At 53.9% G+C, this 22,799-nt stretch overlaps 1 protein-coding gene and 1 long non-coding RNA gene across 2 annotated transcripts in view; one reads left to right on the forward strand and one right to left on the reverse strand.

Moving 5' to 3' along the window:
• Window positions 1-22,799, forward strand: part of LOC135283841 (glutamine-rich protein 2-like) — a 63,564-nt gene that overhangs the window by 31,193 nt on the left and 9,572 nt on the right. The window lies entirely within an intron of this gene.
• LOC135283597 (uncharacterized) lies at window positions 4,343-6,184 on the reverse strand. The gene is made up of 3 exons (XR_010349304.1): window positions 5,926-6,184; window positions 4,972-5,784; window positions 4,343-4,662 (listed from the first exon to the last, which is right to left on the reverse strand). It is a non-coding gene; the product is annotated as an uncharacterized LOC135283597 (long non-coding RNA).

Below are 22,799 nucleotides of genomic sequence, written 5' to 3' on the forward strand. Positions count from 1 at the left end.
AGACAGAGGGAGTACATCTCGGCTTTCAGCTGGCTTCTCGTTTCTTTGACAATGGCAGAAGTCTTTCCAGGACTGTGGCTTCTTCTCCTGGAACGGTTTTTGCTTTTCCCTGGTCTGAAGCACCAGAACATCGCCGGCAGCCCTGTGCCTTGGCCCGCAGGGGAGGCCCTGGGATGCACATCTCGGCTCTGGACTCGGGAGGAGCCGAGCCACGCCTACAGAAAGAGCTCTGAATCCACCAGCCTACCCCACAATGAGAAGGCTTGAATATCTAACGTTATTCATTCTTTTTCCCATGCCTGCCTCCACTCTGTGTGTTAAATAAACAGCTTTTTTCACTTTCCTCCAAAAAAATTCCTTGCTGTGGGAGGGAGGGCGTGCTGAAACCTGTTTTCTTTAGAGGAGATGTTTCCTCCTAACTTGTCTCAAATTGAGACATTTCTCAAATAATGTGGGGTGATTTTTGAACCCTGGAGGAAGAACAGTGCACCTCAATTGGTTTTCATGGCCCGTCAAGGAACTTTCCATTCGAGTTGACTTTCAGTTTCAAGGGCAATGCAGAAAGAATCATCCTTAACATCCACAACAGTGGACTCATCAGTTTCCTTAACTGAGGTGAAGAGTGTATAAGGACTTGCTACCACTGGGTCTCACACCAGTCTCACACTATTTCCTTGACAGCTCTGACATCTTGTACTGGCCTGTGTTCCTTAGTGTGTGCTTCCTTTACTGGCAGGAGAGGAGTCCTATATTGTGACTCACATTCCCTTAGTGACCCATCTTCCAAAATTTAGCAATTCATTCTTCTAACCCTCTTCTACCTTCTAACTTCAAAGAATAATTGTTCTGCCTGACCAGTCTTCCATCAGGCTCCAACCGAATCCTTACTGGTTCCAGTGTCTTGATTTCCCTGGAATTCCATTGGTGCACACCAACACAGTGACAGTGTTTTCCCCCTCCTCCCACCAGGGATGTGCAGGCGGGAAATACTTGTCCAGCATTCCCTGCTGAACATTCTGAGCATGCCCTCTCTCAGCCTCTTCCCCCACTTTTGCCATTACCACAATTCCTCCACCTGGAGTTAACAGTGTGTCTGAACGACCTTCCTAAAATCCCAGGGCTCTTTGCCTTGAACCCACTGGATTAGGGCATCAGAGGATCTTCCGGAAAAATCTTTGGAGTGCACCGGAGTCCTCTCGATCCCATGAATCCATGGAGCAAAAGAAGGAGGAAAGTTCCACCTGGGCCATTAGCAACTGTCACCAAAACCAGGATAAATGAAATCCTCAAAGACTATCCTTTTAGTTTTGGCAAGTTGGGCGTTACTTTATTCTTCTCAGGACGAGTGGTGCGGATAGTTCGAGCCACACACACAGAAAAAATTTTGACTTAGTTATCTGTTTTTTGCAAACAAAGGAATCAATGGTCATCCATTCTCAATGCCATCATTCTCTTCATTACTTTGCATTCTAACTGCTGTTGGGCTTCACCCACGGAGACTCTCTGCCCTGACCAGCAGCAGCAGCAGGGCTGGCCCGGAGGCAGAGCCACAGCAGGGGCAAGGAGCTGAAGGGGCACCAGGGAGAGCGGGGAAGAGAGAGGCTGGTGAGACAAGGCCCGGCCTGTAATTTTAAAGGTTTTTATTAACAAGATAACTTAACGCTACTTAACTAATTATATACTAATTTAATACAACTAAAATATCATCTTTCTGATGACTGTTGTTACAGGCGTTTCTCGCTTCGGACAAGATGTCCCAGGTCGAGGACTGGGTGATGAGTCCTGTCCATGTGGCTGGGGGCTGTTGATGTCCGGCAGGACTGGAGAGGCTGGTCGAGCCCTGGGGCCCGTGAGACCTGTCGGGGAGCTGTTCGTGGCTGGTGCTCTCGTGAGGCGGCAGGGCCTGGGGGTGAAGTGAGGGTGAGCTGCCACAGGTGCTGGCCCCACCCACCAGAACTCAAGCACTTGTCCCACACTGGCCATGGCCATTTTCCCACCTCACTCCAGCTCCAAGCTCAGTTACCCCATGTACCAGTCCTCCCAATCCATTCTGCCCCTTCCTTCTTACCCCAGACGCAAAATACCCATGCCACATTAGCCAGATCTGCACACAGAGCCTTATTCATTCTACAGCCCGTACCCAGCAGATAATCAGCCCCCTGTTCATTATCCCCCATGCCCTAACGGGGCCATACCTGATGCGTCCTCTGTCCTGATTGCCATACGATGCTGGTCATTACGGCTCCTGGAGATGTGTCCGTCACTGGGCTGCAGCAGGGTCACACTGGGCTGAGGAGGAGAGGGCAGCTGGCTGCAATGCAGGGCCCAATCCAGCATCCCCCAATGAACCTCCCAACCCAGGTCTCCCTGGGAACTGAAGGCACAGATTGCCGCTGGATAGTCAGCAATGCCATCAAGCCTCAGTCGCCATTCTGTGTCCCCACCTTCATCATGCCTACCTTGTTGTGGAGTACCAGGAAACGCTGCAGCTCTGCACTTGTATATGGAGAAGCCTTGATGTTCTGCATGGTGGAGCAGCGGCTCTGATGGTCCCCAGAGCTCTGCGGCACACGGGGGACCCTGCCATTGACCAACTGCCTCCTGTGGGATGGGGCAGAGGATCCTCAGTGCCCAGCCCTGTGGCACCCTGGGCACCACCCTGCTGTGCCAGGGAGGGGACGGGCAGTGCTGCCTGCAGGGACATGTCCCTGCCAGCTCCTGTCCACCAGCTGCAGGAGCCCCAAGCCCATCCACCCGGCTGGATCTGCTGGCTCTGTCCCCACAGCCAGGTGTGCTGGCCATGGCCGTGGCAGGTCCCTGTGCACAGGACACCAGCTGGCAGGAGCTGGCCTGTCCCAGCTGCAGGGCTTGGTTTTGGGAACTCCTTTCACAGGAAGCACACAACTCCCCACCAAGCTTGAGCTCAAATTGAAAACAGACACAGCTCATCAGATGTGCTTTCAGCAACCTTGGGACAGAGATGTGGGTGAGACAGGGCAGGGCAGGGCAAGGAATGCAAAACCCCTCAGACGTGGGGCAAGCACTGGCCCTCCACAGCTGCCTTCTGCTCCCCAGCTCTGCCCAGCCCCGCCAGGCTCCTCTGCCCCAGGCCAGGTGCAGAGCCCTCCTTGCTGTGGCAGGGCTATGCTGCACCCCAGGAGCCAGAGATGTGTCCTCAGGGCCCTTACCTTTGGCTGTGCTGTGGCTCCTTGCTGGGGGGCATTGGCTGCAAATAAGGCAGTGTCTCGGATGACCTGGGGAGGGCAGGAGTCATAGGGGTGTGACAGGGGACCAACAACCTGTTCCTGTTGGAGGCGGCACCCACAAACCCATGGGATTGTACCCCATGGCATCCCGCTGCCTGTAGCCCTTGGGATGAGTGCCCACAGCCCCTGCTGATGGGCAGGGCTGCAGAGGGGGCCCCCACATCAGCCCCTCCCCAGCAGACACTGGCACCCCTGTGCCCAGCAGGGTCACTGCTGGCACCCATCTCCCCCATGCCAGCCCCGCTGCCCCCATGCCCTGGTGCTACTCACTGGCCAGGAACCTGCACGGTGAGCATGCGGTCACAGGACAGGCACGTGAAAGGCACTGGCAGCTGCCTGAGGAGGGTGAGGGAAGAGGGCTGGCTGAGCTCCTGGGGCCACAGCCCTGCAGCACACAGGCAGCAGCTGGCGGGCAGCAGCCAGGCGCTGGGCAGCTCACGGCACAGGGTCACGGCGTTTGCAGGCTGAACCGTGGGCTCTTGAGCCTCTTTCTCCCCATCCCCAAGGTGCTGGCTGAGGCCAGGGGAAGGCCACAGGCACCCATGTCACCATCCCAAGCAGCCCCTGCAGCGCTTGCAGCCCCTCTCGGGCACCAAAGTCCCCTGTGTGCATGGCAGGAGGGCAGGGCATGATCCAGCTCTGGGACACGGCGTGTCACAGCCCTGCCTGGGAGGAGCAGTTGCCCTCTCCCAGCCTGGCTTCTGGGAGCCTTTGCACCCACGGCCCCATTTTGCTTTGGGAAGGCTCTGTCCTGCAGGTGCCCTCTCCTTGTTCTTCCTTGCCTGTGTGCAACCTGCTGCTGGTGGAAGGATAAGGTGCAGCGGCTTCATCAGCTTCCCTGAGGTTCATTTAGCAGCAGAATTGGTGCCGTGGCAGGGGACCAGAGGGGTAGTGTGTGGGAGAGCTGGAGGGAATAGGATCATCACTGTCCCCAAAGCCATCAGTGTCTCCATCACACTCACTTCTTATACCCAGCAGCATTTTCACGCGACAGCCTATTCTCGAGCTCTTCCATGTTCCTGTTCCAGGAGTCCTCCAGGTGTTTGCAGAACGTCTTCAGCTCCAGGCGATCCAGCTGTGAACAGGTGCACAGCCTCAGCCAGCTGCCCCAGGAGGTGACATGGAGCTCTCCCGGGAAAAGCCTGGAGGGGGATCCTCAGAGGGATGCTGTCTCAGGCTGCCAAGTCCCAAAGGTGCCAGTTCCTCAAGGTGGGGACCAGGTACCCCTCACCTTCTCTTCCATTGCATCACTGATCTGCTGCTGCATCTTATTCCAGTGCTGCTCCTGGCCTGAAATCTGGCTCTGCAACTCCTCCATCCTCTCATCCAGCTCCTCCATGTTCTCTTCAAATTGGCTGCAATTGACTTTGCTGCCCAAGGCAGCTTTGTCCGCCTTCTAGCAGAGGGGAAGAGCAGGAGAGCGGTGGGGAAAGGGATGAGGAAGGACAGGCAGGGCCAGCGTGTGTGAGGGGAGAGGGAGGAGTGCTTCCCCCAGGCTAGCATGGCCCTTTCAGGCTGCTGTGGCCCCATTTGCCCCGTCAGCCTGGTGAGCTTGGTCCCACCATCTGGAGGGTGAGGGAACCCCTGAACTCAGGAAATTCTCCCTCCCCACACCAGTTCTGGCCCCCAACCCCCAAGGGCAAGGGGCATTTGTCACCCTGCCCGGGAGCCCCTGGGCTGGTACAGAGGCCCCTCTAGACTGTACCATGTCCATTGCTGCCAGCATGTCCTGCTGATCTGCCTTCTCCTTCTGCAGCTTCTCCAGAGACTGGAACAGCATCTTTCAGCACAGAAAGGAACTCATCACACCACAGTAAGGTGGTGGCACACTGCAGGATGTAGAAGCACACCCCTCTCCCCCTGCCCAAAAACCTCAAGGGAATGCACTTGGGACCAGCACAGTGCTGTGAGGAGGTCAGCAGGAGATTCCTTGTGATCCCTGAATGGAGTCGTCTTGGGGGATGCTCTGACCAAAAAGGGGTTTCAGCCACCTACCGTGATATCCTTCTGCTTTTGTTGAGAGTCCTTCTGGAGCATCCCTGAGGCAAGGTTGAGTTTCTCATAGTCTTTTTGGATCTGCAAAAACTTGGCTTCCATTTGCTGTCTCAGCTCCTGATCCTGCTCCCGGGATGGAAGAACATAAGGTGCTGACCCAAGGGGGGTCTGTTTGCTCCTCAGGGGCAAACACACATGACTCAGTCAGTGGCCATGAGCCCACCATGTCAAGAGGACATTTGTATCAAGGCTTTAATTACTGTCCATGCCACTGACTGGTCCAGGCCAATTTGGGCAATTTGGCTCTCCCATAAGATTACAGCAAAGCACAACAGAGCATGAAGATGTGGCATGGAGCTGCAACAGGACCGTGCCAGGAGTGGTGGGAGTGCTCCCCCAGGACCTCACCTGCTCATTCAGCTGGTCGGCTGTCTCATTCAGCATCTGCTCCAGCATGGCATTCCTCCTCTCCTGCTGCTCTCCCATCTTCTGCAGCTCACGCCTTGTCTCCTGCCGCAAAGCCCTGGCCAGCGGGATGGGGGCAAGGGCAGGGTTACCCCTGCAGGGCTGCTGGGCACCTTGTGCCCACAAACCAGGATGCAGCCAGACCATCTGGGCTCCCTTGCAGCCCCCCAGGGTATGAAACCCACTCCTGTCCTCTTACTCAATTTGCTGAGAGATCTCCTTGCTGCTCTCTTCTTTCCACTTGGCTGTATCCTTCCTCAGCTTTTTAAGGTCTTCCTCCAGCTTCTTCATCTGGAAAGGACAGTGACAGTAGAGTCAGGGCCCAGCCATCATGTTGTCCCAGCGTGTGGGCCCTTTAGCTGCATGGGCAGCCCCACGGTCCTCCACCTGGGCCTGAGGCCCTGACACCAAAAACTGATTGTGGAGCCACATTGAAGTTCCCCATGAGAGCCCAAAGATTACATGACCCAACAGCTCACTAAGGCAAGAGACTCCTTAAGCTTCTTTATGTCTCCTTCCATGAGGAGCTGTGTTGTCTTTATCTTGTCAACCTCCTCACGCAGATCCTGGATGAGAGTCATGTCCTAGGAGAGAGCAGTGGTGGCAGTGAGCCTCAGGGAGGGTCAGTGGGGACCCGCAAGCCCTCGAGCCCTGCTGTGGTTTGCCAAGCACTGGGGACAGTGCAGGGCCAAGCTCAGCCAGGCTGGCAGGGCTCTGCAGGCAGCACGGTCCATGCATCTAGCAGGGCCAAGAGTGCTGAGCTTCCAACCAGCAGGGCAGAGGGTACGGGCTGCAGTCTCAGACCCAAAACTTGCTCCCAGCAGCAGCTCACCTGGTTCCGTGACATCTGGACCTTGTTCAGTTCCCCTGACAAATGCCGCTGGCCAGCCTTTAACTTTTCAATCTCCTCGAGATGCTCGGAAACCACCAGGGTCTAGGAGAAAGCATTGTAAGGGACAAGTCACTGGTGAGTGTGTTTTGGAAATATGACTTGAGAACCACAGTGGTCTGCACAGACCTGTGTCTCCTGGAACTTCTTCAGGTTCTCTGCTATGCGGGAATTTTCTGCCTTTATCCCACCAATCTCCTCACTAAGAACCTGTGAAGCAATTCAAGAATCAGGGATGTCAGAGGTGATGGCCAGGGCAGCAACACCCCAAAGAGCCCCACCCTGCCACGGGCAGCCCATGGCTCAGCCAGGTGAGCAGGGAGAGTCCCAGTGCCACCTGCCCCAGCCGGGCTCAGTGCCAGAGCACTGAAGCCCATCCAGACAGCAAAGAGCCCCTGCCAGCGGCTCTGCCAGGGCAGTGAGGGCAGAGCCAAGCACGGCTGTGTGAGGAAGCAGAGAGGGGCTGTCTGCTGGGGGAGTGCCCAGGGGCGGGGAAGAGCCTCTACCTTGGACGTGTGTTTCTTATACTCTTTCATCTCCTTCTTAAATTCTTTCACTTCAGCAGCCACATCAGCAAGTGAGGGGCCACTCAGCTGGCCTGGCCACGGCTCCTGGCTGGTCAGGTACTGCACGTCCAGGTGCTCCAGCACAGCCTGCAGCAGTTTTCTCATGGCTGCAAACTGAATGGCCCCCTTCTGGGGTGTCCCAATGGCGAGATCCAGCATCTGGGAGAGGCTGAGTGTGTCCAGGGATGTTGCCATGACTGCACACACTCTGTCCCTGATTTGTCAGACGCCTTCCTGCCCAGTTGGGTCTGTCAGGGATGAGCAAAATTGGTGACAAATGGGTTAAACAAAAGGCGTGATAGAAGAAATGAGCAAACGTGATAAGGAAAAGGATGAGTAGCCAGCAGGCTCCGTCCTCCTACCTTGTCCCTTGCAGTACTGGAACCAGGGTGCTGGTGGCCCTCCTCATCACAACACCCGTTGCCAGGCAACGCACCACTCCACTCCTGGTAACCAGTGGGTTCCAGACTCATGAAGTCATAGATTAATGGAGCCTTGGAATGGCTGGGGCTGGAAGGGACCTAAAAGATCATCTCGTTTCAGGCCCGGTCAGGGACAGGTCAAGGAACATTTTCCGCTAGACCAGGTTGCTGCAAGTGCCACCTAACCTGGTCTTGGACATTTCCAGGAATGGTGCAGACTGTGGCAAGGCATCACCATGCTCACAGGGAAGAATTTCTTCCCAATATCCCACCGATCTCTCCCCTCTCTCAGTGTGAAGCTGTTCCCATGTCAGGCCCTTGTGCAAAGTCCACCTCCAGCCCTTTTGTAGTCCTTTTATTTGCCAAAACATGCTCCAAGGTCTGCCAGGAGGGTACAGCCTCATTGTCTTTCTTTTTTATCCGTTGAAGATGTGTGTTACACCTAAGCCAGTTGCTTCACTGCTGCAAACCCAGGGCCAGGTTTGGAGCATCCATTGGGATCAGCCTTTGCCGGGGAAGCAGTGGGGTGCTGTTCTTCATGCTGGGGGTGCAGGAGGAGCCCCGTGAGCCCCTGGCTGAGCTGTAGGGTTGTTGGGGCACAGACTCCTTTCTCCTCAGGAGTTCAGGGCAGAGAGTCTCTGTGGGTGAAGCCTTTGTACCATTTCCTCCAAGTCAGGTTTTATGTCAGCTTGACAGTCCATAAAGAAGACAATGAAATCATTTCTCCTGCCAATGTCCCCAAGATTGTGTGGGAAGACAAGCCAAGTTCTTCCCTTGAACACCTGCCATCCACCCCCACCTGCCCCTTTCCAAAACACGCTCCGTTCACCCCTTCTCCTTCCTGCTTCAAAACTCTACAGCAGCAACCTTTGGGTGAGGGGATACAGAGCTGACTTATGAGCCAGCAGAGGAAATAAACCATTGAGGACTCTCAAATCGGCTTTCAAGCATTGGGAAACCTGACAACATGGAAAGGGAATATATTTCCTGCACCCTGACCTTGTCAGCCACCTTCTGCTGTTTCTTTGTCCGACATGTGAACATGGGAGACGCCTGCAAATCCTCTCTGGCACATCTTCTTAGCTTTAAGGTCTCTAATCACTATTGCCTCCGTTTGTTTTTTTCACCCTTCATGATTTTTTCTTGTCCCTAATTTCTTGAGCTGTTTATTGCATACAGTATGAGAAAGAAAACCAGTATCAAAGGCACTGTCTGCAGTAGTGACCAAGTGAAGTTAATCTCCAGGGACATGACAAGGCTTGTAATAAGCAGCACATCTAGGGAAAAATAGAGCAAAGTAAGTTCATTTCAGTGCTGTGTTGTTTATTGCTCAAGTATGTCTTGTAAGAGACATAGGAAGATGAAATAAGAGCAGTGAAGAACAACAAGAACAAGAAGTGAACAATGAATGATGAACATGAAATAAGAACAATGAATAAAGAACAATGAAATAGGAATAGGAAGTTAGAATAAAAAAGAAGAACCAATAATTTAGAACATTAATACAGAACATAAATTAAGAATGGAGAACATGAATTAAGCTGGCTTGTCTGCCTTCTTCACTTTTTTCTTTGGAGGCTCCATTCCAGCTGGAGACCTTGGCTGTGGATGTTGTCTTCTGTATGGGTGAAAGAAGGACAGGATGGAGTTAATTCAGAGAACCCACTCAGCCTGCCCAGCACAGAGGGCACTACAAATCCCTCCGTGTGACCAGCCAGGGCAGAGCTCTGCGCTCCAGAGGGCATTTCCACAGGGAGCAGTGGGTGAGTACAGGGCAGGGAGCGGGCGCTCCTTGCCAGCAACGGGGAGAGCAAAGGGGGAGCAGCTCGGCAAGAGGGAGAGGCTCCATGCTCTGGTTCTTGCACGCTGATGGGGAGCAGTGGCACCGGTGCCCTTCAGGGGCACTTGCCACCTCTGAGCACCAGCTGCTCATGCCCTGTCGTCTGGCTCAGCCCAGCCAGGCCCCTGCCCCAGGGACCAGGAGTGAAACTTGGCTCACGCAGTCGTTGGCTGCTTTGCCCTGCCCAAAACTACCCCGTGTTTGACTTGTCCACAGCAGATCCAGGGGGAAAGGGCAGGTTGTCGACCCCTCTGGCAAGCAGGGAGCAGGCTGATGCTGCCCAGCATGCTCGGTGCCCTCCTGCAGCTCACAGGCTGCTGTTAACTGCGGTGCTGGTGCCACAGGAGGGATGGTCACATTTCTTCTTTTCTTCTTGTCCCTTTCTACCAGCTCAGTGTCTTCTGCTCCTTGCTTTCCTGCTCATTTTGGCTTCACCAGGCCGTTTTGTGCACACACAAAGCCTAAACATCTTCAAGAAATCTCCCTCTAGTGCTTCAGAGAGTGTTCTGAAGGAAAATGGTAGTAGGATCCCAGGACATCAGGTGTTATGTGCACATGTACAGTACCCAGCCAGCTCTGGGCAGGGCAGCAGCATGCACTGTCCCTCGCCCTGGCCCTGCTCCAGGATGGACAATGGTGGAGGTCACCTGTCACCGAAATTCAGGAATAAAAATTAACAAAGATGCAGTATTCAGAATCAGGCATTTCTTTATTGCGAAGCCCAACTACAGCTGTGGATGCAGAGGTGAGAGCTCCACCAAAGTGCAGGCATGGTTCCAGATGGTGTAAGTATTTATTACCCACGGCATTTATTTATTTATTTCTTTATTACCTATAAGCATTTATGACACGTTCTACTTTAGGTGTCCACAGAGCCCCATCAATACCTTGGGCCGCCTTGATTTGTTACTGCGCTCTCAAGGTACCACTGACTGCCACATTAACTGCCATGAACTGGCCGAAGGTTTTATTGCTGCACGCCATGGTGAGTGAGAAGCATGCCTGCAGTGTCCTTTCTCCCGTCAGAGCACAGACATTCCTGGGTGCTGGGCTCCGTGCCAGCCCCGGCACACGGCGCTGCTCTGCGGCAATGGGGACACGGGGAAGCGCTGCCCGCCGTGCGTCCCCCGTGTGTCCCCCCATGTCCCCCTGTGCTCCCCCGCCTAGGGAGCTGCTCTTGCCCGGCACGGCCGGGCCCAGCCGCCGGGTCTCGCCGGCACTGGGCAGGATCCGGCGCAGGCTGCGGGACACGGCGGGGCTGCCCGGCTGGAAAGGAAAGCAGCTCCGGCTGCTGACAGGAGCTGTGGGCAAGGGGCTGCCGCAGTGCGGGAGGAAAGCCGCTGGGCCAGCCCCTGACGTTGCCCCTCAGAAAGGAGGAGGAGGAGGAGGAAGCTGCCACACGAGCTCGGGATGTGCCAGTGCAGAGATGAGGGGACGAGTGCGCACTTGGGGGCCGGGGCCAGCCCTCGGGCACGGCTCCAGGCGGCTCCTGAGTCGGCGTCAGGGCTGCCTGTAAGGATTTCAGGCGGCAGCCGAGAGCAGCAGCGCCAGCAGTGCCCGCCGGGCCCCATGGCCATCTGCCCGTGGCTTGCCAGCCCCTCAGGGCCGCGGGCTCTGCAGCGCTGCTCCTGCTGCCGCAGCGGGCCCGGAGCCTCGGAGCTGCCCCGCAGCCGCCACGGGAGCAGCAGCAGCCTCAGGGCTGGCCCGGGCTCGACCTGCTCAGCCCGGAGGCAGAGCCACAGCAGGGGCAAGGAGCTGACGGAGCCCCAGGGAGAGCGGGGAGGAGAGAGGCTGGTGAGACAAGGCCCGGCCTGGAATTTTAAGGGTTTTTATTAACTAAATAACTGAACGCTAATTATTAACTAACTTAATAAAACTAAAAAGTCATCATTCTGATGACTGCTGTCTCCGGCGTTTCTTGCTTCTGACCAGATGTGGGAGATCGAGCACTGGGTGCTGAGTCCTGTCCATCGGGCTGGGGGCTGTTGATGTCCGGTGTGGCTGGAGAGGCTGGTCGAGTCCTTTCCAGCTGGCTCCTGGAACAGGAACATGGAGGCTCTCGAGAATAAGTTGAGGCGTGAAAACGCCGCTGGGATTAAGAAGTGAGTGTGATGGAGACACTGATGGCTTTTTGGGGACAGCGATGATCCCATTCCCTCCAGCTCTCCCACACACTGCCCCTCTGGTCCCCTGCCACGGCACCAATTCCACTGCTAAATGAACCTCAGGGAAGCTGATGAAGCAGCTGCACCTTCTCCTTCCACCAGCAGCAGGTTGCACACAGGCAAGGAAGAACAAGGAGAGGGCACCTGCAGGACAGAGCCCTCCCAAAGCAAAATGGGGCTGTGGGTGCAAAGGCTCCCAGAAGCCAGGCTGGGAGAGGGCAACTGCTCCTCCCAGGCAGGGCTGTGACACGCCGTGTCCCAGAGCTGGATCATGCCCTGCCCTCCTGCCATGCACACAGGGGACTTTGGTGCCCGAGAGGGGCTGCAAGCGCTGCAGGGGCTGCTTGGGATGGTGACATGGGTTCCTGTGGCCTTCCCCTGGCCTCAGCCAGCACCTTGGGGATGGGGAGAAAGAGGCTCAAGAGCCCACGGTTCAGCCTGCAAACGCCGTGACCCTGTGCCGTGAGCTGCCCAGCGCCTGGCTGCTGCCCGCCAGCTGCTGCCTGTGTGCTGCAGGGCTGTGGCCCCAGGAGCTCAGCCAGCCCTCTTCCCTCACCCTCCTCAGGCAGCTGCCAGTGCCTTTCACGTGCCTGTCCTGTGACCGCATGCTCACTGTGCAGGTTCCTGGCCAGTGAGTAGCACCAGGGCACGGGGGCAGCGGGGCTGGCATGGGGGAGATGGGTGCCAGCAGTGACCCTGCTGGGCACAGGGGTGCCCGTGTCTCCTGGGGAGGTGCCGATGTGGGGAGCCCCCTCTGCAGCCCTGCCCATCAGCAGGGGCTGTGGGCATTCATCCCAAGGGCTACAGGCAGCGGGATGCCATGGGGTACAATCCCATGGGTTTGTGGGTGCCGCCTCCAACAGGAACAGGTTCTTGGTCCCCTGTCACACCCCTGTGACTCCTGCCCTCCCCAGGTACCCCGAGACACTGCCGTATTTGCAGCCAATGCCCCCCAACAAGGAGCCACAGCACAGCCAAAGGTATGGGCCCTGAGTGCAGCGGCGGCTGGCCTCAAGCCAAATCCCAGCAGGCTGCGGCCAGTACTGCCTGCAGCGCTGGGGCACTCCCCTGTTCCCGGGTCGGGTTTGGAGACCGCCTAAGGCTTTCAGCCTTGGGATGATGAGGACCCGCAGTAGCGAAAGAGAGCTGCAACCCGCAGGAGTAAAGAGACGGACTTCAGAGGTAGCTGAGTCCGGTTTATTGTCACCAGGGAATTCTACCAACTGAAACCCCGAACTGGGGCTTGCCAATAGTTTTTAAAGAGGGGTGAACAACCAATGGGGAAACAGAGGGATGTCAGGTGTGGGTGACAGACACAATGGGAAAACCAATAGGAGAGAGCATAGGGAGGGGCCTTGGTCCCTGAACCAATCACTTGATGCCCTGGGTGGAAGATTCTAGATGGGAAGGCTGGGCCATCGAGTGACGGACAGGGCACCAGGGAGGGAACAAGGGATGGATACATAGGTTGCCAGGGGATATGGGGAGGAGAGATACTAGACAAATGGGCCATCAAAAGGAGAGAGGGGATCAGGGTAGAACCATAGTAACTGTAGGGGTACATGGGGCAAACCAAATGTACAGCTCAACAAAACCATACCCAATAAACACAATACAACACCTGAGGACACATCCCTGGCTCCTGGGGTGCAGCGTAGCCCTGCCACAGCAAGGAGGGCTCTGCACCTGGGCTGGGGCAGAGGAGCCTGGCGGGGCTGGGCAGAGCTGGGGAGCAGAAGGCAGCTGTGGAGGGCCAGTGCTTGCCCCACGTCTGGGGGGTTTTGCATTCCCTGCCTTGCCCTGCCCTGTCTCACCCACATCTCTGTCCCAAGGTTGCTGAAAGCACATCTGATGAGCTGTGTCTGTTTTCAATTTGAGCTCAAGCTTGGTGGGGAGTTGTGTGCTTCCTGTGAAAGGAGTTCCCAAAACCAAGCCCTGCAGCTGGGACAGACCAGCTCCTGCCAGCTGGTGTCCTGTGCACAGGGACCTGCCACGGCCATGGCCAGCACACCTGGCCGTGGGGACAGAGCCAGCAGATCCAGCCGGGTGGATGGGCTTGGGGCTCCTGCAGCAGGTGGACAGGAGCTGGCAGGGACATGCCCCTGCAGGCAGCACTGCCAGTCCCCTCCGTGGCACAGCAGGGTGGTGCCCAGGGTGCCACAGGGCTGGGCACTGAGGATCCTCTGCCCCATCCCACAGGAGGCCAGTGGTCCGTGGCGGTGGCTCCCATGTGCCACAGAGCTCTGGGGACCATCACAGCAGCAGTTTCAAACTGCCAGCTGTTCAGCACTCCCCGTACCAGTGCATTTCTGCAGGGACTCGTGACCCGCCCCAATAAGGTAGGGATGATGCAGGTGAGGACATGGCACGTGTACTGGGGGCGGGCCGGGCAATGCTGAGGATCCTGGGTGAATTTGTGCCTTCAGTTTCCTCGGGCACAGCTGCTTTGGGAGGGTTGCTAGGGAATGCTGGACTGGACCCTGCCTTTCAGCCAGCTGCTCTCTCCTTCCCAGCCCAGAGTGGCCCAGCTGCTGGGCAGGGGTGGACACATGCCGAGGGGCCGCAATGACCAGCTTCCTGTGGTGACCAGGACACTGGATGAGCCAGGTGTGGCCCTGTCAGGGCACGGGGAGCAGGGGGACAAGAGACTGGCTGTCTGCTGGGTCTGCACCTGCTCCCTGCGGGTCTCTGGCCAAGCAGGTGACCCTCCTGCTGCCCCGTTCTGAGCTGGCTGAGCTGACCCAGACGGGGCAGCCCCGGGGCCTGGGGGCTCAGCCTTGCCTCTCCCCCAGGCCCTGCCACCTCTCGGCATCACCGGCCAGGCATGGCCCCCCGACACGTCTCCAGGGCACCAGGGCTCCTCCAGCCACTCCAACCCCGGGAGACTTCGACAGCCCTCAAGTAGCTGGACAGGACTGGGAACCCCGTGCTCCACCAGAGACGTCTCATCAGCAGAGAGTAAACTCTGGGACAATTGTTGTCCGAGAAATAACATTTTTCTTCTATTAGGTAAATAAAAACCTTCCTGAAAGACACGGTGAGCCTTTCCCCACTGCATCTGAAAACACTGGGATAAATCAAAGTGTCCTACACAATTTTTACTATTAGTTATCAGGCATTACTTTATTCCCAGCACTGGGGTACGTGGGAGTAGCTCCACTCAGAATGCACACCCACTCTCTAAACTTTTCACTATGTATTTTCAGCAAACAAATTAATGGTCATTGCCTATGAATTACATATTTCTCTTCATTCATTAATCTCCTATCATCCATTTGTTATTGATTTCTCAATTCTCATGCTGCTGCCAGATGAACAATTGCTTGCTCCTGGCAGGCTCCACACTATGCTCATTTTGCCAAGTCCATGGAACCACACCATCAAAAGCAGGATAAACTTTTACCAAGGAGGGGAGTCAATCTACAGCCCATCGATCTAAGCTTTCACTAATTAAATACCCGGCCAGCTATACCAACTTTTCTCCTCATTTGCAAAGAAGCACCATTTCACCACGTGGTCAGGTATGACTGTGGGTTCACCGACCACCCGAGACTGCCATGGAGACTCCCAGGGCAGAAGAGTGCATGTGCTGAGGGGAGGAATGTATATTCATGTCTTGGGGGAAATTATTGCCATATGTGTGTTTCTTCTGAGAATAGTTATGAATATGATGACAAATACAGTATTTCAACAGGGGCTTTTCCTGTACACAGCATGTACTCTCTGTGCAGCCGTCCCCCATACATCTGGCTTTGCAGTAAAGAATGCCTAATCCCTAATATGAAAAAAATCCCTAATATGAAAATTAAAGCATTTATTTCTTTCTGGTTGTGATAACAATGTTAATTGGTCCACTTTTCAGTCTTTTTATTATGTATAGTTTTTTTCCAGATATTGTTTTCACGACAGTAAGAGCAGAATTCTCCTTGTTCATTTCTTCTTTACCTCTGGTTTCCACACCTTGTCCTCACACTCTACAAATTCTGCATTCCTGGTGTCCAGTTCTTAGCCCCATTTCTCTACCCCAATCTTTGTTCACTGAATCATGTCAAGGTTATCTAGCAAAACTTAAAAGTTCAGTAATTTTCCCAAATAGTGTTCCACTAACAGCAGTTTGTATAAAGTCTTGCTACATGCTCCTGTGGAAAACTGCACTGCTTATGATTAAGTGAAACCGTTATTAACAGACTTAATGAAAACAAATAATAGGAATCTCAAATTAGAAAGTTATATCATTTCCAACACATCCCCCCTTTATAAGAGACCTTATTTCTTTTAGGACTACTTCCTCTTAAGTCATTGGATATTTAGAAAGACTTAAGACACTAAAATGCAATAATTCCTATTAAACTACTTAGTAAAACTTTTTGGCAAAACTTATACTATTTTAGATCCAGGGCCATTCTATTTTGCCAGCATTTTATCTTGGGCTTGTTATTCTGGGGTTACATTAGAAAGGTCACACATTTTGTTGCAGCAACTATTGGGATGCTTTTCTCTGCCAGCCCTTCAGCAGCTTTATCTGCCAGTCGGTTTCCTACACTAACTGATGTATTTCTTAATGGATGAGCTTTACAATGCATGAGAGCTTCTTGGGCTGGTGCCTGAACACTTTCTAGTAATTGTCTGGTAATGTCTCCACCTTTGACAGAGGATCCTTGTGCTGAAAGGAGCCCTCCTTTGTTCCAGAGAGCTCCGTGGGCAGGTACTGCTCCAAAGGCACGGTTAGCATTAGCCCATGTGTTCCCATTCTTCCCCTGAGACAATTCCAGGCTGCCATAGACTGAGCAGCTCAGCCTTGTGTGCAGAGGTGGTAAGAGGTAATGGGACGGCTTGGATTGGGCCCTACTGCACAGCCAAACTTCTGCTTTCCTTTGCTCACAAAGCTGCTCCCACCTGTGGACAATTCCCAGGCCGGATCTTCTACCAGAGGAACTCCTCTGCTGGAGTGAAGCTGCTCAGTCGTTGGAACACAGGCATGTTGTGAGGCTTCTTGACTTTCTGGTACAGATTCCAGGAACGTGGCTGGGTGCAAGGCAAAGGAGTTGTTTGCAGTTCCCCATCATCCTGCTCCAACAAGACAACTTGATACTTCAGCATTCGACTTGGGGGTCACCAGTGGCCTCCTTTGTGTTCTAGAACAGAGAGGACCAAGGGGGGAACATGAGCAGTCGTTATCTGGCCCATGGTCCATTCGGGGCTTCTTGGATTAAAGCGCAGCTCCTGCTCCAAGTCAAAGGCAGTTAAGGGACATCCCTTAACTTACACTGTCCACTTGTTTGGAAAAATATCTTATGGCCCTTTTCCATGTGCATAACCTCTGAGCTAACACCCGTAGTGCAACACGTCAGTGCTCATGAACAATCTGCTCAAGAGGCTTGCTCAAGTCAGGTAATGCCTGTGCTGGGCTGGCATTAGAGCTCTCTTGGGGTCTCTGAAAGCCTCTGGCATTCTGGGGTCCACTGTAGCACCTCCTTGGTGTAGCACCTCCTTGGGCGATTCTCAGGGTCTCATATAAAGGTCTTACCCATAGGCCAGAATTAAAAATCCTGAGCCCACACCAACCACCCATTCCTAGAAATATTCCTAACTTGCAAACAGACCTTGGCTCTGGAGTTTCACAAATCCCCTCCACCCTTTTGGTTGCAAGGCTTTGCTGTCCCTGGGAAATGAGCCTCAGGTAGATTTGGCATTAGGGCACTTCTTTGACACTTTGGGCCTTCTTCTTGGATACCCTGTAACTGGCTAGTCTCAGAATGTTCAGGAAACTTAAGAGTCATTTCAATGCATCCAGCTTGAGTTCCATTAGCAATTAAAGTATCACCTGCATACTGCATCAAAGGGGTATCTTCATTCTCCTTTTCCCATTCTGAAGTGACTTCCAGAGCCCTGGCCAGCTCTTAGAACTCCAGCACCCCACCAGCAATAGGGAACTGCCTGGGTATGGGGATTTACCAGAGACAGAACCTTTACAGCCACTTGCTCTAAGATGCCAGATAGAAGCCACATCAGGAACCAGGCAGAGGAGAAAGCTGTCTGTCTAGATGTTCCACAAGGAACAGCTTATTCCAGGTGAAAGGAGCTCACACAAAGAGCCCCAGGCACTCCTGTGCAAGGGGCTTTGTACAGATACAAATCAGGGGGTGGATACAAACAGCAAACAAATAGGGAATCCTCAGGGGAGGAGTGAGGGGATTACATCAAGCATCTGGGGCCAGTTGGGGTAGGAGGGTGCAGAGGATGGCTCACATGCGCCAATGGGGCTTCCAGGAGTAGGGGGATTCCAAAGGGATGTTGCGAACAGGGATTGGCCCGAGAGTTAAGGGGCAGAGAAGGTTCAGGAAGAAGGGGCTCGGTTGCCTTGACAGGCAGGGAAAGAGCTGGAACAAGGGGTGGAGAATGACAGGAGGGACAGCTTTGAGGGAGGGTAAAACCCAGGAGTAAACCATCTCAGGGAGAACATGAGGGCACGAGGACAGAACGACGCACTTAAAAAGGAATCAATAAGATAAATTCAAAGCGCAACACCGTACCTCCAATTCTTTTGTCAATTGGTTTTTGTCTTGGGGTGTGTCGTGGGTTAAGACGGAAGTGAGTTTTTTAGGAGGTTGTGGTCAAACCAATCAGTGCTTGGATTTGAATATTGGCACCTGGTTTGGCCACCGAAGGTATGGACTACCTCTGAGAACACAGGGGGTTAAAAGCAAGAACTGCCAGGAGAACTCTCTCTTAGTTTCAGTCTGTAAAGGAGCTCAGAGCTCCCCTGCCCAGCCGGGGCTGGCTGGGGGAGGGAAGCCATGCGGCCGGGTGAGGTAGGCCGGAGCCTCGGGCAGAGGAGGGGAGTGAAGGCCTTGCAAGATGGAAGGGTGGAGGAGACTGAGAAGCATCGGGCCCCCCTCCTACCCCACGGGAGACAGAGAGAGAGCGAGCCAGTGCCTGTGCTGCCTTGGAATTCGGTATCATGGACTGGCAGCACGGCCGGCCAGAAGTGGGGGATGTGGCGAGAGAAGGTGCCCGGCAGCTGTGGGAGTTCTGGGCAGGCAGAGGCCCAGATTTTAACCCCTTTGTAAAATAAGGGACACCTTACAAATACTGATCCTCCTAAATCAGAATGAGGAGAGAAAGATGAAGTATGAAGAAATGGGCAAGTATGAGGAAAGTTGGTGCATGTGAGAGATGTCAGAAGAGGTGAGAAGAATCCTAGGTGGGCAGAGATGATGGATTGGCCTTGAGCTGGACTCTTTCTTGTATGGCCATGGACAGACCCATGTTCTTCCTGTGACTCAGAGACTGTATTTAGGGGGAGGCAATGCGTTGGAGTCAAGAGTGAAGCAGTGGCGTGAACAGAGACGGCTGAGGAGGGTGTGGGATGCCCTCTGTCTCCAGGAGGGGAAGATCTCTGTTCATGAGGCCGCTCGGCCCCAGGGGTTTAAATTTGGGGGGGGCTGGTGTCCTGAATTTGAGAGACTGCTGCTTTTGGAACTGAGTGGAGCATCCTTAAACGGGGAACCCTAAAAGCAGTCCTGGCCCATGTGCAGTGGTGAGAGCACTGGACATGGAGGGAAGAAGTCACGAGGGCCGATGTTCTCTGGGTGGTGCCACGAGTGACACGGAAACACAAGAGGTTTCAATTGTGTTTCTGGGGGAAGCCTATGGTGCAAGGGGGGACTCCTCTCTCCCTGATGGATTTGAGGGTTGATTATTTGAGGGGTGATGATGGACTGATTATGTGAGAGATGGTGATGGCCTGGAAATCTATGGTGTTATTTCATTCTGTGGAGAAAATGGAGGGGAGGAGGAGGAATGTATTTGGAGGGTTTTCATTCTTAGTTTTGTGTTTGTTCCTTTTTAGATGATGTAATTAATAAATTTTGTTTCCTTTATTCCTGAGTTGGAGCCTGCTTTGCTCTGTTCCTGATCACATCTCACAGAAGCCACCAGAGAAAGTGTATATTCATGGAGGCACTGGCACTGTGGCAGAGTCAAACCATGACAGGGTGACAGCATGATACTGTGTCTCCTATTGTCTGCTTTATGCCCAGACATGGGTCCTGTAACTTTAAGCTGGGTCTGAGAGAGGGGTGCAAAGCCAGTGAAATTCTTTTGGTGTGGTTTTCCAACATCCTGCCCCAGGCTCCCTCAGCTGTGTTGTGCAGCACAGACAGAGGGAGTACATCTCGGCTTTCAGCTGGCTTCTCGTTTCTTTGACAATGGCAGAAGTCTTTCCAGGACTGTGGCTTCTTCTCCTGGAACGGTTTTTGCTTTTCCCTGGTCTGAAGCACCAGAACATCGCCGGCAGCCCTGTGCCTTGGCCCGCAGGGGAGGCCCTGGGATGCACATCTCGGCTCTGGACTCGGGAGGAGCCGAGCCACGCCTACAGAAAGAGCTCTGAATCCACCAGCCTACCCCACAATGAGAAGGCTTGAATATCTAACGTTATTCATTCTTTTTCCCATGCCTGCCTCCACTCTGTGTGTTAAATAAACAGCTTTTTTCACTTTCCTCCAAAAAAATTCCTTGCTGTGGGAGGGAGGGCGTGCTGAAACCTGTTTTCTTTAGAGGAGATGTTTCCTCCTAACTTGTCTCAAATTGAGACATTTCTCAAATAATGTGGGGTGATTTTTGAACCCTGGAGGAAGAACAGTGCACCTCAATTGGTTTTCATGGCCCGTCAAGGAACTTTCCATTCGAGTTGACTTTCAGTTTCAAGGGCAATGCAGAAAGAATCATCCTTAACATCCACAACAGTGGACTCATCAGTTTCCTTAACTGAGGTGAAGAGTGTATAAGGACTTGCTACCACTGGGTCTCACACCAGTCTCACACTATTTCCTTGACAGCTCTGACATCTTGTACTGGCCTGTGTTCCTTAGTGTGTGCTTCCTTTACTGGCAGGAGAGGAGTCCTATATTGTGACTCACATTCCCTTAGTGACCCATCTTCCAAAATTTAGCAATTCATTCTTCTAACCCTCTTCTACCTTCTAACTTCAAAGAATAATTGTTCTGCCTGACCAGTCTTCCATCAGGCTCCAACCGAATCCTTACTGGTTCCAGTGTCTTGATTTCCCTGGAATTCCATTGGTGCACACCAACACAGTGACAGTGTTTTCCCCCTCCTCCCACCAGGGATGTGCAGGCGGGAAATACTTGTCCAGCCTTCCCTGCTGAACATTCTGAGCATGCCCTCTCTCAGCCTCTTCCCCCACTTTTGCCATTACCACAATTCCTCCACCTGGAGTTAACAGTGTGTCTGAACGACCTTCCTAAAATCCCAGGGCTCTTTGCCTTGAACCCACTGGATTAGGGCATCAGAGGATCTTCCGGAAAAATCTTTGGAGTGCACCGGAGTCCTCTCGATCCCATGAATCCATGGAGCAAAAGAAGGAGGAAAGTTCCACCTGGGCCATTAGCAACTGTCACCAAAACCAGGATAAATGAAATCCTCAAAGACTATCCTTTTAGTTTTGGCAAGTTGGGCGTTACTTTATTCTTCTCAGGACGAGTGGAGCGGATAGTTCGAGCCACACACACAGAAAAAATTTTGACTTAGTTATCTGTTTTTTGCAAACAAAGGAATCAATGGTCATCCATTCTCAATGCCATCATTCTCTTCATTACTTTGCATTCTAACTGCTGTTGGGCTTCACCCATGGAGACTCTCTGCCCTGACCAGCAGCAGCAGCAGGGCTGGCCCGGAGGCAGAGCCACAGCAGGGGCAAGGAGCTGAAGGGGCACCAGGGAGAGCGGGGAAGAGAGAGGCTGGTGAGACAAGGCCCGGCCTGTAATTTTAAAGGTTTTTATTAACAAGATAACTTAACGCTACTTAACTAATTATATACTAATTTAATACAACTAAAATATCATCTTTCTGATGACTGTTGTTACAGGCGTTTCTCGCTTCGGACAAGATGTCCCAGGTCGAGGACTGGGTGATGAGTCCTGTCCATGTGGCTGGGGGCTGTTGATGTCCGGCAGGACTGGAGAGGCTGGTCGAGCCCTGGGGCCCGTGAGACCTGTCGGGGAGCTGTTCGTGGCTGGTGCTCTCGTGAGGCGGCAGGGCCTGGGGGTGAAGTGAGGGTGAGCTGCCACAGGTGCTGGCCCCACCCACCAGAACTCAAGCACTTGTCCCACACTGGCCATGGCCATTTTCCCACCTCACTCCAGCTCCAAGCTCAGTTACCCCATGTACCAGTCCTCCCAATCCATTCTGCCCCTTCCTTCTTACCCCAGACGCAAAATACCCATGCCACATTAGCCAGATCTGCACACAGAGCCTTATTCATTCTACAGCCCGTACCCAGCAGATAATCAGCCCCCTGTTCATTATCCCCCATGCCCTAACGGGGCCATACCTGATGCGTCCTCTGTCCTGATTGCCATACGATGCTGGTCATTACGGCTCCTGGAGATGTGTCCGTCACTGGGCTGCAGCAGGGTCACACTGGGCTGAGGAGGAGAGGGCAGCTGGCTGCAATGCAGGGCCCAATCCAGCATCCCCCAATGAACCTCCCAACCCAGGTCTCCCTGGGAACTGAAGGCACAGATTGCCGCTGGATAGTCAGCAATGCCATCAAGCCTCAGTCGCCATTCTGTGTCCCCACCTTCATCATGCCTACCTTGTTGTGGAGTACCAGGAAACGCTGCAGCTCTGCACTTGTATATGGAGAAGCCTTGATGTTCTGCATGGTGGAGCTGCGGCTCTGATGGTCCCCAGAGCTCTGCGGCACACGGGGGACCCTGCCATTGACCAACTGCCTCCTGTGGGATGGGGCAGAGGATCCTCAGTGCCCAGCCCTGTGGCACCCTGGGCACCACCCTGCTGTGCCAGGGAGGGGACGGGCAGTGCTGCCTGCAGGGACATGTCCCTGCCAGCTCCTGTCCACCAGCTGCAGGAGCCCCAAGCCCATCCACCCGGCCGGATCTGCTGGCTCTGTCCCCACAGCCAGGTGTGCTGGCCATGGCCATGGCAGGTCCCTGTGCACAGGACACCAGCTGGCAGGAGCTGGCCTGTCCCAGCTGCAGGGCTTGGTTTTGGGAACTCCTTTCACAGGAAGCACACAACTCCCCACCAAGCTTGAGCTCAAATTGAAAACAGACACAGCTCATCAGATGTGCTTTCAGCAACCTTGGGACAGAGATGTGGGTGAGACAGGGCAGGGCAGGGCAAGGAATGCAAAACCCCCCAGACG

Source organism: Passer domesticus, chromosome 19 (assembly GCF_036417665.1).
Source record: "Passer domesticus isolate bPasDom1 chromosome 19, bPasDom1.hap1, whole genome shotgun sequence".
Lineage (NCBI taxonomy): Eukaryota > Metazoa > Chordata > Aves > Passeriformes > Passeridae > Passer > Passer domesticus.